General features: G+C 35.7%; 1 protein-coding gene and 1 pseudogene across 2 annotated transcripts in view; both read left to right on the top strand.

The window, feature by feature from the left end:
- The first annotated feature begins 411 nt into the window (after positions 1 to 411).
- LOC148697834 (TMV resistance protein N-like) lies at positions 412 to 7,646 on the top strand (annotated as a pseudogene). Its single transcript, XR_015960579.1, has 7 exons — positions 412 to 1,021; positions 2,294 to 3,381; positions 3,493 to 3,829; positions 3,922 to 5,195; positions 5,276 to 6,051; positions 6,234 to 6,845; positions 6,948 to 7,646. The product of XR_015960579.1 is annotated as a TMV resistance protein N-like (transcript).
- Positions 7,647 to 13,636: 5,990 nt separating this feature from the next.
- LOC137716308 (protein FATTY ACID EXPORT 5) overlaps positions 13,637 to 14,718 on the top strand; it is a 32,789-nt gene continuing 31,707 nt past the window's right edge. The window contains exon 1 of the mRNA XM_068455747.2: positions 13,637 to 13,653. The gene's annotated coding sequence lies outside the window, so the exon portion shown is untranslated. The remainder of the gene's footprint in view (positions 13,654 to 14,718) is intronic.

The raw sequence follows: 14,718 nt of genomic DNA, 5'->3' as shown, positions 1-14,718 counted from the left end.
CCGTTTTATATCAACTTTGACTCTTCCTTGATTGAGCCATTATTATTCGTTGTATGCGTATGAGAATCCCGGTATGCCTCGAGAGTGTCCATTTAATCCTAAAGTACACGTGTCGCTTCCATAATTTTTTTTGTTATTTTTTGCTCCATAAATGTCACCACATCTGTTGGATTGCTAGTAAAAGAAGGACAATAGGTGTAGAGATGTCTAACTTTGATGCAATTAGAGAGAATCACCTTCCGATAGACGTGATGGCGAGTACTGGTGGGCTTTGGGCCTTGCACATTTCCAAATCAAACTAGTGTCATTATGCATTTTAGCCTATTCCACAAAGTCAAATCTGTCTGTTGATGAAGACAGTTCTTTCTTTCCATCCAATCAGTTTTTTTTTTTTTTTTTTTTTTTTTTTGCAGTGAAGACAATGGAGGGAGGGGGTCGTTGACTTATAATCCTTCGCATCCATCCGACTACTTCAGTTCTTGCGTCAATCATCGCTTACAGAGTTTTTTCTGCGATCGATCCCGTGCTTGTTAATGGCTGCTTCTTCTTCTTCTTCTTCATCCGAAGGTCATTGGAAATACGATGTCTTTCTCAATTTTAGAGGCGAAGACACTCGTAAGATCTTCGTTGGCCATCTCTACAAAGCTCTGGATCAGAAAGCAATTAACACCTTCATTGACGCCGAAGAGCTTCGGAAAGGCAACGACCTTTCGGAGCTCCTTACAGCTATTAGCAAGTCGAGGCTATCGATTGTAGTTTTTTCCCAAAACTACCCTTCTTCGACGTGGTGCTTGAAAGAACTTGTCCAGATAATGGAATGCATGGATACACACAAGCGGATAGTGGTGCCTGTTTTCTACCAAGCCAATCCATCCAATATTCGTAAACTCGAGGGAAGTTTTGCAGAAGCTTTTGCTAAACATGAACGCCATTCTAACGTTGACGTGAAGAAGGTGCAAAGCTGGAGGTCCGCTCTTGCTAGAGCCACCGATTTATCCGGTTGGGATTCGCAAAATTATAAGTAAGTTTAATTTGTTCACACGCACTTGCTATTAACGTATTTTCCTTGTACAAATATCATAACTAAAAACTGTTTATTTTCTTAATCATTGTTTAACTGGAGATCATTAGTCACCCTTGTAAATGTTCACCAGTTTGATTAGTTTTTGCATATATATATATATATATGATCAAGAAAATAAAAAATTCAGATTATGAAATTTGTGCGGTTAAGTTAAAAGTGATAGTTTAGTTGCAGTTCCTGGTCCCTAATTGTTATAAACTCAAACCTTATGCATTTTAGATTTTTTTATTGAAGTCCCTCTCTTGCTACCTATGTGACATAATAGTAAAAGATATGCACTAATACCAATAAAGACTCAACCATTTTTTTGTTTTTTTTGCTTTCATTTACACTACCAATTTAATTATTCAAAATTGCTTATGGGTTTTGATAAAATAATAATAATAATAATAATAATATTTGCTTATGGGTGCATTCTAGATTATAAAAAAAGGGGATTTTATTTTATTTTTATAAAATGAGTACATTTATATAATAAAATTTGGCTACATTATATATATATATATATATATATATATATATATTTGGTAGATTTGCATAAAAACGTGGATACATTTTATATAGAAAACGATGGGTACATTTTATATTAAAAAAATAATGGTACATTTTAGATTAAAAAATAAATAGATTTTACATTAAAAAATGGTACTTACAAAAAAAAAAAAATAGAGATACATTTTACATATAACAAAGTGGTACATTTGAAAAAAAAAAAAAAAAGGGTACGTAAATAAATTATGGGTACAATTAAAATTTAAAAGAAAATGGGTACAATTTAAAAAATGATTGCAAATTAAAAATGGGTACAAACTAGAAATAGAAATATATGATAAATAGTTTAGCCATAAATATAATATATCAAAGGTAACGTTTCTAACACTAAATGAATATATTTAAAAAAAAAATTTGATTAATTATCTTGACATGTAAATATTTTGTTTTTGAATAATTAATGGAGTTTATTAAAACGGAAGGATCTTGATCAAAATTTGGAAAGGAATAAGATTTTAATCAATGAAGTAGAAAAAATAAGGATGTAAACCTATTCCTCCAAGTTAAAATATGTTAACCGCAATTAAGTGAACATGGTGGTGCATGCAACAAGTATTGCCCTTCTAATTATTCAGTTTTCGTTTACTAATTTGGGCTTGTTAAAAAACTTAGCTTTTGCTTTTACGCTTTCGCAATGCTAATTCTAAAACTTCTCAGGGATGATGCCAAGCTTATTGAAGATATTGTAGATGATATCTTTAACAAATTGATCCACGTCTCATCAAGCAAAGATAATGGCTTGGTTGGAATGGATTACCACATAGATGAAATGAATTTACTATTACATCCTGGGGTGAATGATGTTTCGCTGTTGGAATATGGGGTAAGGGAGGTATAGGTAAAACCACCATCGCTCGAGCTGTTTATGATGAAATCGCTTGTCAATTTGAAGCTTGCTGCTTTCTCGAAAATGTCAAGGAAGGCTTCTCCAATAAGGGTGCAGTACACATGCAGGAAGTGCTTCTTTCTAGAATCTTGAAGGAAAAGATGCGGAGTTTAGGCACGTTGGATCGAGGTTCCAAAATGATAATGGAAAGGCTACGAAGGAAAAAGGTTTTCATTGTTCTTGATGATGTTGACAAATTATCCCAAATCGAAGACTTACTTGGAAAGCAGCATTCATTTGGTGGCGGAAGTAGAATCATTATAACCACTAGAGATATGCAATTACTAAGTGGAGTTGATGCTGTATATAAGCCCAAGATCTTAAGTGAGCCAGAAGCTCTTGAACTCTTCAGGCAGTATGCCTTCAGAACAAACCAACCCACAACAGATTATGATCGTCTCTCGAGGCTTGCCCTACAACATGCTCATGGTGTGCCTTCAGCACTCAAAATCTTGGGAGCTTTGCTTGATAACAGAAGTGTACAGGAGTGGGAAGATGTGTTGAAGAAAACAAAGAAAACTCAGCTCATGGGAATTCAGAATGTTCTTAGAAAGAGCTTTGATGGGCTAGACGATTCAGAGAAGGACATATTTCTAGATATTGCATGTTTCTTTAAAGGGATGGAGAAAGAATATGTAACTAAAATTCTTGATAGCTGTGGCTTTTATCCCCTAGTGGATTAGGAGTACTAGTTAACAGAACTCTCATCACTATCTCAGATTACGATACACTTGAGATGCATGATTTACTGCAGGGAATGGGGTGGGAAATAGTCCACCAAGAATCTAATAAAGAGTCTGGAAGACGAAGCAGGTTATGGATTTATGAAGATGTTCATCGTGCATTAACTCAAAATACGGTAAGATATGTTCATTACCTCTTTCTTTTAAGCATGTAATTGAGTAGAAAGCTGAATTATGACAAAAATCAAAGTCTGGATATTTTCACTCACTGAATTTCCACAGTTTAGGCTACAGAAGCAGTTGAAAGCATAACCCTCGACTTGGCCAATTCAGGAGAGGTATACTTCGAAACTGAAGCTTTTGTTAGAATAAAAAAACTAAGACTTCTCAAGATCCATTGTAGCCGATCCGTGGTATACGCAGCATGGGAGGATCTATCCCATCCAAATGATGACTGTAAACAACACATGAGTGGGGATTTAAAATTTCTCTCTCAAGAGTTGAGGTGTCTACTCTGGCATGGGTGCCCCCCTAAAGTCCTTGCCATCCAATTTCCACCCCAAGAATCTTATTGATCTTGAAATGCCTTATAGTCAGATTGAACAACTTTGGGAAGGAACCGAGGTACGATATTCATTTTTCTTATGTTTCTTTTGAATGGTTATGTTGTCAGATGTCTTATTATTTATTAGATGTTTTCCTGGTTGTCGTTACAGCATCTGGAAATGTTGGAATTCATCAATTTAAGACATTCTCAATACCTTAACAAACCCCCGACATCACTGAAGCAAAAAATCTTGAGATTCTAAATCTCGAAGGTTGTACAAGTTTAAATGAAGTCCACCCATCAATTTCAGATCTTGAGAAACTTGTTTTTTTGAGTCTAAAAGGATGTAAAGAACTTAAGATTCTTTCAAGCAGAATTCACATGAAATCTCTTAAAACCCTTGTTCTTTCTGGCTTCTCAAATCTTGTTAAGTTTCCAGAGATTTCAGGAAGTATGCAGGAGCTATCAGAACTTTATCTAGATCGGACTGCAATTGAAGAACTTCCCTCATCGATCAGAATTCTTACGGGGCTTGTTACTTTGAACCTAAATCGTTGCAGAGAACTTAAGAGTCTTCCAAGCAGCATTTGTCAACTCAAGTCCCTTAGATATCTAGTCTATCTGGTTGTCCAAGACTTAAGGAGTTCTCAGAAATTGAAGAAGATATGGAAGGATTAAGAGAGCTTCATTTGGATGGAACATCTATCACACGGATTTTCCATCAATTGAACGGCTTCGGGGGCTTGTGATACTAATTTGAAAAACTGCAAAAGCATCGTCTGTCTTCCAGACGGTATCTGTAATTTGGCATACCTTACCCGTCTCACTGTCTCTGGTTGCTCAAGGCTTTATCACTTGCCTGAGGGCTTAGGAAATGTAGGATCCTTGAGGGACATTGATGTAAAGGGAAGTAGTTTACGTCGACCATTCTCTATGTCAAGTAGGCTTTTGCCTCCAATATTATTATTTCCTGGATGGAAGAAAATGAAGGCACCATTTCTATTTATAAAACCATCAATATGTGTTGGTGAATACTATAAAAATTTGAGACGGCTTGATTTAAGTGACTGCAAACTGTTGAGACTACGGGATGTTATTTCTGTTCTCTCCCAATTGGTCACACTTATACTTTGCAGAAACAATTTTGAGAGCTTACCTGCAACTCTAGATCGACTTCATTGTTTAAGACATCTCAAAGTAGAAGCTTGCAGGAGACTGAAATCAATACCACAGGTTTCATCGAGTATAAAGGATGTAGATGCGCATGATTGCACTGCTTTGGAAACAGTTTCAAACCCAAACCCGCATGATTGCACTGCTTTGGAAACAGTTTCAATACCAAAGCCTCATAATATGAATCTTTACTTCACATTTTCCAATTGCCTACAGCTGGTACAAAGAAATCCATTCAGGAATATTGTGGAAACTCTCTCTCATCATCAGGTCTCTCTCTCTCTCTCTCTCTCTCATATGTACACAAGTTGAACACAAATTAAGTCAGCCGTTGTTTTGTACTGTTGCAGGGTAATTAGCTCCAGCTTCTTTCCTTGAATATGTCTCTTCCTGGAAGTGAAATTCCAGACTGGTTCAGCCATCAGTGCATGGGATCTTCGGTAACTATGCAGCTACCGCTGAATTCATACCGTAATAAGGTATTGGGGTTTGCTATATGCTCTGTTAGTAAGTTCAGGGGTGCTCATTATTGGCATCTGATCTCTCTGTTCGATGTTTTTGCACCTTCAAAGAAGATCATAGTGATTTCAATTACAATTTCTATATGGTTGATTGGGGATCCAGAGTCAGATTCCTTGACTAAGATCACATCTTTCTGGGATATGTTCCATGGTCTAAATGTACCTTGATTGAAACTGGAAAGCTGCCCAGTAAACATTGTTACACTGAGGCTACATTCAAAATTGTAGTAAAAGAAAATGGAGTCTATGCGAGCAATTTCAGGGCTGCAGTACGATACCCTTCTATTGGAAGGGTCGGACTTCATTTCATTTATGCCAATCATGAGACAGACAGCAGTTGCTAACTATGCTTAGATGAGCAGCCAGGGTTGCTGCCATAATGAGGCTGGATGGTCAAGCGAAGGAATGCTTCTTGTAAGCAAGGGGTGCAATATCCTTAAAGGAATTCAAAACATTACTAATCTGAAAATGACAATGGTGAAATGCCTTCATTGGGAATTGTTGATGGCCCGGAATGGTGGTGATGCAACCCTGCAGATTGGTTTTCTCTTCAGCTCACATTAACAATGTCAAGAAAAGAAGTTGTTTGGTTGAAAAACCTTCTAGTGAGTGTCATTATCTCTGTCATATTCTGTCATCTCTGTGTTCATTCCTAGCAAACCAATTTTTATTTTTGGTTTCTTGACCCAAAAGAAAATTTCACTTTGATTTGCAGCTTGCAATTGATGATCGTTTTCATCCTCAATTGGTGAGGCAGTAACTCAATGTGGATTTATACTTTGTGCAGGTTGCTTGATGAAGGGGAAAACAATTGTATTTGTTGGAGTTGGGAACATCTTCCAATAGACTTAATCGTTTAATGCTTTGTCTTGATTGGTTTAATACAAGCTTGTAATATCTTCTGTTCTCTACTTTGCCCTCATATAAGTTTCAAAGAAACGTAGGAACGCTTTTGATTCTGAGAATAAAATGTACCTACTTTTGCTGTGAAAATTTATTGTCTCTGGCCTGAAATTCTTGACTTGCGTGACTTCAATCTGCAGGAGGTATCGGATGGTGTTGGCCGTTGGAAATATTAAAGCTTTGAAGAAACTTTTTTGAGAGCTTACATGAGAGACACTGACAACTCTCAATTTTTTTGCTGGGAATAATGTGATCTGTGACCATGTGATTAATCCTAACGCGCAGAAGGGACTGGTGGTGAAATATGGAGGAGTAGGAGTAGGTATGATTTTAGCAAACACAGCTGCGTCGCATTCGATTTTTTTGCTGGGAATAATGTGATCTGTGACCATGGAGGAGTAGGAGGAGGAGGAGGTGCAAAACCGAAGCATGGCGCAGCCCTAAATATCATCATGAAAACTATGAAGCGGAACTTCGTGTTCTTGGCAAATCACAGGTAAGAGTTTCCAATCAATAATTCAGGTGTGTTCTGTCTGTTTATATCGCTTTTTGTGTTTTTCTTTAAGTCTGCTCGATAAAAGTAGATTTCGATTTTCAGTCAGTGGCGGGGTTTCACTCTACAGAGGAAAAAGGATGCTGTCAACAAATAAGCAAAATATACCGGTAGCGTGTATACTGGTAGTTCACCAACCCCTGACCGGCTGTTCCCACTTCCTTGTTTTGGAAGCAACTTTAAATTGCTGCATTGTTGCTGCTGTAGGATTGTGATTTGTGACCGTGGGATGGGATTAGTCCGAGAGCGCAGAAGGGACGGGTGGTGACAGATGCTGGGGAGTAGGTATGATCTTGGCAAACACAACCTGCAAATGGAGAGGAGGTTGTTGCAGATTCCCAACTGGTTCCTGCTTTTGACACTCCACAGAACTGTCACTAACGTTGGCCCTCTGGTTTTGAACTACCACGCCATTGTTTCACCGTTCAAAGGTGCTTATATGAAAGTTGAGGCCTCGGACGCTGAATGTCACCAAAGCCAATCAGAAGCTGTCTTATAAAATCTCATTCACTTCAAAATTCCAGCAGGCAGTCCCCCGGTCGGAGGGTTGGTGTGGAAGGATGGAGTGCAGAGGGTGAGAAGCCCTATTGTTGTACTCCGGCTGCCACCGCCATAAATCGTGCACTGGATTTTTTTTTTTTATTTTTTTTTTTGGCGCGAATTAATTTCAATGTGTGTTTTCATTAATGTTTTTTATTAAACCGATTTTCTGTAATAGTTAGCCTTTTTCCTTGCTTCTTGCCATGATCTTCTAGCTGTTGTCAACCTTACAACACAAGCGAAACAAGGAAGTGTAGTGAAAACGTAGATTATGCAAGTTCAAATCTAGGCAAATTTTTTTGTAATTTCATAAGCAATTTGTGGAGTTCTAGTAGTTTTGTAGCTAACAACATATATATCAAAGATCTCAGAGTAGTAGCGTTATTACCGTGACATCAGATTAGATGCCAAACAACCATTAATCGCCTGCTTTCTGCCTACTATGCCGATCCGGAGCTCTTGACAACTATCCGAATCCGAGTATCAAACTCTCGATTGTAGGTTTTTTTTTCCAAAAACTATGCTTCTTCCATGCTGTGTTTAAGGCTGGTTTGGTATTGCTATGCTTTGAAAAAAAACTGTTTTTGTTGTGATGTGAGAATAAGCAGCTGTGAAATAAAGCAGCAGAGTGTTTGGTAAACTTTTTTGTAAAAGTGCTTTTGGGAAAAAAAAAAAAAAAATATGGTAGTGTTTGGTAAACTTGTATGTAAAACAGCTGTGATTGTGTGAAATGACCAAAAGGGTGCTATTAATTTAATTTTCTTAACAAATAAAAGCGAATTACTAAATATACTTTATTTTTAAAACAAAAATATGTATAAACTTTATCTTAAACATATAATCTAACGTTTAACAAGAAATCATAATCCAACATTCACTATATAATTCAGCATTTAAAATATCTATTTACTATACAACTATTATTCTTTATCTTTTCTTTTATTATGGAATCAAAATTTTTTATTCCCTTTGCCCTTGTCATCTTTCAAATCCCCTTCCCCTTGCCATCCCATTAGACTTTTCATCGTCTTCTTCTTCTTCTTCTTCATAATCTTGCTTCTCGTCTTCGTCTTCGAGGTCAGCATTGGCTTTAAACTTACAGGTTTTCTCTTCGCCAGTGGAGGAGGAGTTGTTGAAATTTTCTGGGGTTTGAATTTTAGTTTCGACAGCCAACGGACTGTTATGGGGAACTTCAAGCTCTGGGTTTTGTTGGGGCAGTCGGGCTAGTCGCTGCAACTTTGGGTTTGCACTTCCATGGCCATGGTGAAACCTAGTGGAGTCGTGGTCTTCCATGTCATTGAAGAAGTCCATCGTTGCCTGCCGCATCACTGTGAAACCTAGATTACCCAGAATCGCATATCACCCAAATTACCCAAAAATCCAAATCTTCCTATTCTACCTTCCAATTATTCAATTCAATATTCCAATTACCTTGAAATAAAGGTTGAAAAAAAAGAAATTTAACCTTTTTATTGATGAAGAGTGCTCGAACCAGATAAGAGCCAGAGATCGAGCTTGAACGAAGAGAGAGAGCTAGAGACAGGGAGCTCGAACCAGAAAGTGAGGGTAGGTTTGGGAATTTGGAAGTTTCATTAATAAAATCACTATAGCTCTGTGTTTTCACAAGAAGCTGATTTCTGAAGCTGCCTTTTGCAGCTTCCCATTTTTAGCTTTGTTTCATCTAAAACTTTGAAATAAAGTTGTTTTGGGGGTGTTTACCAAACACCAAAAACTCTCCTAGGTTTTCTTTCATACCAGCTTTTTTTTAAATCACCTCAACCCCAAACCATACCTAAAACAACGGGTTCATATTCTAGAATGTGTGGATACAAAGAAGCATATAGTGTTGATTTGAGTAGTAATTGTAAATGTTATTGGAATCCTATTTTAGGTAGGATTAGGTTATGTAATCTTTAGGATTTAGTTTCCTTATTTTTTTAATTACTTTTTCCTTGTAGAATATAGTGTGTGCGCCTATATATTGTGAACCCTAGAGGATAAATAATATAACGAAGTATTAATCTATTTTTCTTGGCATCAAGAGCTGTGTTTCGTTCAAAATTCTAAACAATAAACCGTGTACAGTTGATGTGCTTCTGCAATTGTGCACCGCGTATAATTGCGACTAGTAGTTGGCTTCTCTCACTCTATTGTCGACTATAAAAATTAATTTATAAAAATAAAACTAAAAAAAAGTACACATACATGGTAGGCCAACCTAATAACCCAAAGGAAATTCTAAGCTAAATTTGCCTCAAAAAATGAAGTTTTGGGTTAAAACTCATATTTGGTCCAAGGGTTGGAGCAAGTTGGGATAGGTTTAGAACCTAAAATTTGAGTTTTACTACAAGAATTGGAGTAGGTCTAAGGACACTCCCATTGGAGCTAATTTTCTTTTGGGTACACTATTCCTTAAAGTCCCTAAATAAATCCTGAAAAGTGGTAGTTGGAGTCCCTAATTTTCTTTCAGGCACATGAATATCAGAGATGCTTTAAGTTATTAAAAGTGCATTGTCATTATTATTCGAATTCCAAATGCATGTGAGCAATTTTCATGTTGCATTAGGCTCGCTGCCGCATCAGATTCCACGGGCGAATCAAACACATAACTATTTGCCTTAAAAAAAAAAATTCTTTGATTTATGAGGGATAAAGATAAACCAGCGTAATTTTCCCAAGAATCTGAGAGTTTTCCCGGAAACCCAGTTGGAGAAAAGGCACGACTTCTGCATGACAATCACCTACAGCTGGTTGGTGCTGATCGGCGGAGTTTTTGCGTATACTCGAGGCGCGGCCATCGTATTGCTCCTCGCTCTTGTTGTATATATCAGTCTCAAGGACTTCAAGAGGAAGAAGAACTATTATCTTGCTTTGAATCTCGAAACGGATACGTTTACTAAGATCATAAGACGTTAAAGGGGGAAATAAATAAAAATATCTTTGTTTATTGAGCTCACAAATAGGTAACTTTTGTAGCTTGATTAATTTGATAGATTTAACTTTGCTCATAATAATGTTGGAAATGTGAGTTGTTCCCTCTAATGATCTGGAAGCTTCGTGCTTCTGCAAGAGTGGAAGACTTTACTTGTTAAAATTGTTTTTAGGTTTGTAGTTTAATCTTTGTCTTTTGTATATTGTTATGGAGAAGAACTTACATGCAACTCGGGAGTGAAGGTGGCGATATCCCAAATTAATCACACAATGTCATGTGAGTAAAGAGAAAGACACTTTTTGGTATAGAGTAATGCTAGAGGCACCAAAGTAAATCCCAAAGTTTTGTTTCTCCACTCACTTCATTTGTTTATGTCTAGGCTCATTTTAAGCAAGGTTTATTTATGTCTTAGAACAACAGAGTTATGCATTAGTCAATGCAGTAAGTTTCGACATTCTTTGGTTGTTGCGTAAAACAGTTGGAATTTCTTAAGACAATGGTCCAACAGAAACTGTAGGATTGTGTATTATTGCAACCCAATGAAGTTTTGGATAAAGATTTAGGGTTTTGGAGTTTGGAGGGTGCATTTAGGAGATGTGTATATTTGGTCTAATACTTCCCTATTGTAGTTAGCTTGATTGTATCGAGTTGGGTCTTCGGGTTGCCTTCCACCAATACGAATAATAGAAAATTAAATAAAAAATAAAAAATTTAGTAGCATAATTGTGCTCCTGTTGTTGAACAACTTTCCAAGTTTGATCATCCTAATATAGTTGTGCCCATTGCCAATAATTCTTTCACTCTGTTGCCGACTATCCCTTGCTTATGGTTGTGCTCATGTGGGTTTTCGAGGTTGGAGGTGGCGTCTGGTGAGGTCTTATTCGGATGGACTGAAATTCGCTTGGATGGACTGGAAAGCTAATGGTGGAGAAGGCAGTGGAAACTTCTCGGTTTCTTGTCTGTTGTGCAGGTCTATGGGCCTTACTGTTTTCATGGGCTCTTTTTATATTTGTATTTAGTCTCAGACCCTTGTTTTGGTTGTTAATAGGTGTTTGTTGGGCCTTGTTTTGCTTGTAAATTTGTGGTGGTTGTTTAATAATAATAATAAAATTTAAAAAAAAAAAAAAAAAAAAGGACTCTCAAATGGGGTGGGCACCATGTTAAATTTGAATAAGGTTGAAGTCCCCGGAAATGGATCATCTCCAGATCCATTATGTGGGAATCCTAGAGATCCTCATATCTCAGTCGTTCATCATATATCGTGCGATCATAAATTATTTGACTGCAGAAAGGATCCGTGATGAGACTCTAAAATACTCCGCAGCTTCCAATGTTGCAAGTCACATTACTTTTTCTTTTGTTTGTCAATGGGAAATCAACGGTTGTGCGAGCTTTTTCAGATTTTTTTTTTGCTTTTTACTGTTTAAATCAACGGTTGTCAAATTAACAATAATTTTTTAGTCTTTTGGTCCCTATATTTAAAGACTATACTATAAGACCATCTCCAACTCTTAGGTTAAAACCTAAAATTTTTAATGCAAAAGACTTAGGTTTTAACCTGAAACAGTTTTTTTGCTCCACCATTCTAGGTTAAATTTTTAGTCCAAGATTATTAAAGAATGAAAGATAATTTTTTTTCTTGAGTAAGTTTTTTAAAAAACAAAATTATGTAGATTATCCTAACTTAATTTTATGAACATTTTAACATAAAAATATTTAGATTCTGATAAATATTAAAAAATCACTAAATTCACACCATGAAACTCGTGGAATACTGTAAAAGAATATGAAACACATGAAAGATTTTTTTTTTTTAATTATTTAGTCGTTGGATTTATATATTTGGACTGTTATATTATTTTTTAACCGTTGGATTTGATTATATTAGATTTCAATCTTTGGATTCAATTAATTTATAAATATAAAACTAAAAAAAAATACAATATATGGTCGGCCAAACTACTAACCCAAAGGAAATTCTGAGCTAAATTTGCCTCAAAAATGAAGTTTTGGGTTATAACTAATATTTGGCCCAAGGGTTGGGGCATGTTGGAGTAGGTTTAGAACCTAAAATTTGAATTTTACTCCAAGGGTTGAAGTAGGGCTAAGAACACTCCCATTGGAGCTAATTTTATTTTAGGTACATGAATATTCCTTAAAGTCCCTAAATAAATCATCAAAAGTGGTAGTTGGAGTCCCTAATTTTCTTTTGAGGAAATTATAGCAATGGTCTCTTAACTCTAACTCAATTGGAGCAATGGTCCCTCAACTAAAAATCTATTACCATTGGTCCCTCAACTCATCAAACCATGCAGTTGTGGTCTCTCAACTAAAAATCCATTACCATTGGTCCCTCAACTTTAATTCAACTGGAGAAATGGTTTCTCAAATTTAATCCAATTGTAGCAATGGTCCTTCCAACATAACTCATTTTGACAAAATTCTAATAAAGTTGACGAAAAGGACCATAGCTACACATTTTGATGAGTTAAGAGACCCCAATTGTAGCAATGTCCAACATGACTTATTTTGATAAAATTTTGATAAAGTTGACGAAAAAGACCATAGCTACACACTTGATGAGTTGAGGAACAAATAGTAATGAATTTTTAATTGAGGGACCATTGTTCCAATTTGATTAAAGTTGAGGGACTATTACTACAATTTACTCTTTTCGTTTTTTAGGTACATGAATATCAAAGATGCTCTAAGTTATTAAAAGTGCATTGTCATTATTATTCCAATTCCAAATACATGTGAGCAATTCGTTTTTTAGGTACATGAATATCAAAGATGCTCTAAGTTATTAAAAGTGCATTGTCATTTTTATTCCAATTCCAAATTATTCCAATTCCAAATGCATGTGAGCAATTTGATTAAAGTTGAGGGACTATTACTACAATTTACTCTTTTCGTTTTTTAGGTACATGAATATCAAAGATGCTCTAAGTTATTAAAAGTGCATTGTCATTTTTATTCCAATTCCAAATTATTCCAATTCCAAATGCATGTGAGCAATTTGATTAAAGTTGAGGGACTATTACTACAATTTACTCTTTTCGTTTTTTAGGTACATGAATATCAAAGATGCTCTAAGTTATTAAAGGTGCATTGTCATTATTATTCCAATTCCAAATGCATGTGAGCAATTTTCAAGTTGCATTCTTTCAGGCTCGCTGCCGCATCAGATTCCACGGGCGAATCAAAGTATTTGCCTTAAAAAAAAATTTCTTTGATTTATGAGGGATAAAGATAAACCAGCGTAATTTTCCCGAGAATCTGATAGTTTTCCCGGAAACCCAGTTGGAGAAAAGGCACGACTTCTGCATGACGATCACCTACTGGTTGGTGCTGATCAGCGGAGTTTTTGCTTATACTCGCGGGCATCGTATTGCTCCTCGCTCTTGCTGGATATATCAGTCTCAAAGCCTTCGAGGCGCGGTCTTAAATCATTTGACTCCGGAGAGGATCCGTGATGGGACTCTAAAAGACTAAAACACCCTGCAGCTTCCAATGTTGCGGGTCACATTACTTTTTATTTTGTTTGTCAATGGGAAATCAACGGTTGTGCGAGCTTTTGAGATTTTTTTTTTTTTTTTTTTTGCTTTTTACTGTTTAAATCAATGGTTGTCGAATTAACAATAACTTTTTAATCTTTTGGTCCCTACATTTAAGAACTATACTATAAGAGCATCTCCAACTCTTAGGTTAAAATATAAAATTTTTAATGCAAAAAATTTAGGTTTTAACTCCGAAACAGTTTTTCTACTCCACCATTCTAGGTTAAATTTTTAGTCTGAGATTATTAAAGAATGAATTTAGGATTTTTTTTTCCTTAAAGTAACTTTTTTTTAAAAAAAAAACAAAATTGTGTAGATTATCCTAACTTAATTTTATGAACATTTTAACATAAAAATATTTAGATTCCGATAAATATTGAAAAATCATTAAATTCACACCATGAAACTTGTGGAATACTGTAAAAGAATATGAAACACATGAAAGAATTTTGTTTTAATTATTTAGTTGTTGGATTTATATATTTGGACTGTTATATTATTTTTTTACTGTTCGATTTGATCATATTAGATTTCGGTCTTTGGATTCAATTAATTTATAAAAATAAAACTAAAAAAAAGTACACATACATGGTAGGCCAACCTAATAACCCAAAAGAAATTCTAAGCTAAATTTGCCTCAAAAAATGAAGTTTTGGGTTAAAACTCATATTTGGTCCAAGGGTTGGAGCAAGTTGGGATAGGTTTAGAACCTAAAATTTGAGTTTTACTACAAGAATTGGAGTAGGTCTAAGGACACTCCCATTGGAGCTAATTTTCTTTTGGG

This window comes from Pyrus communis, chromosome 3 (genome assembly GCF_041283825.1).
Source record: "Pyrus communis isolate YQ-2024b chromosome 3, ASM4128382v1, whole genome shotgun sequence".
Taxonomy (NCBI): domain Eukaryota; kingdom Viridiplantae; phylum Streptophyta; class Magnoliopsida; order Rosales; family Rosaceae; genus Pyrus; species Pyrus communis.
This window is presented reverse-complemented; position numbering and strand designations above follow the sequence as displayed.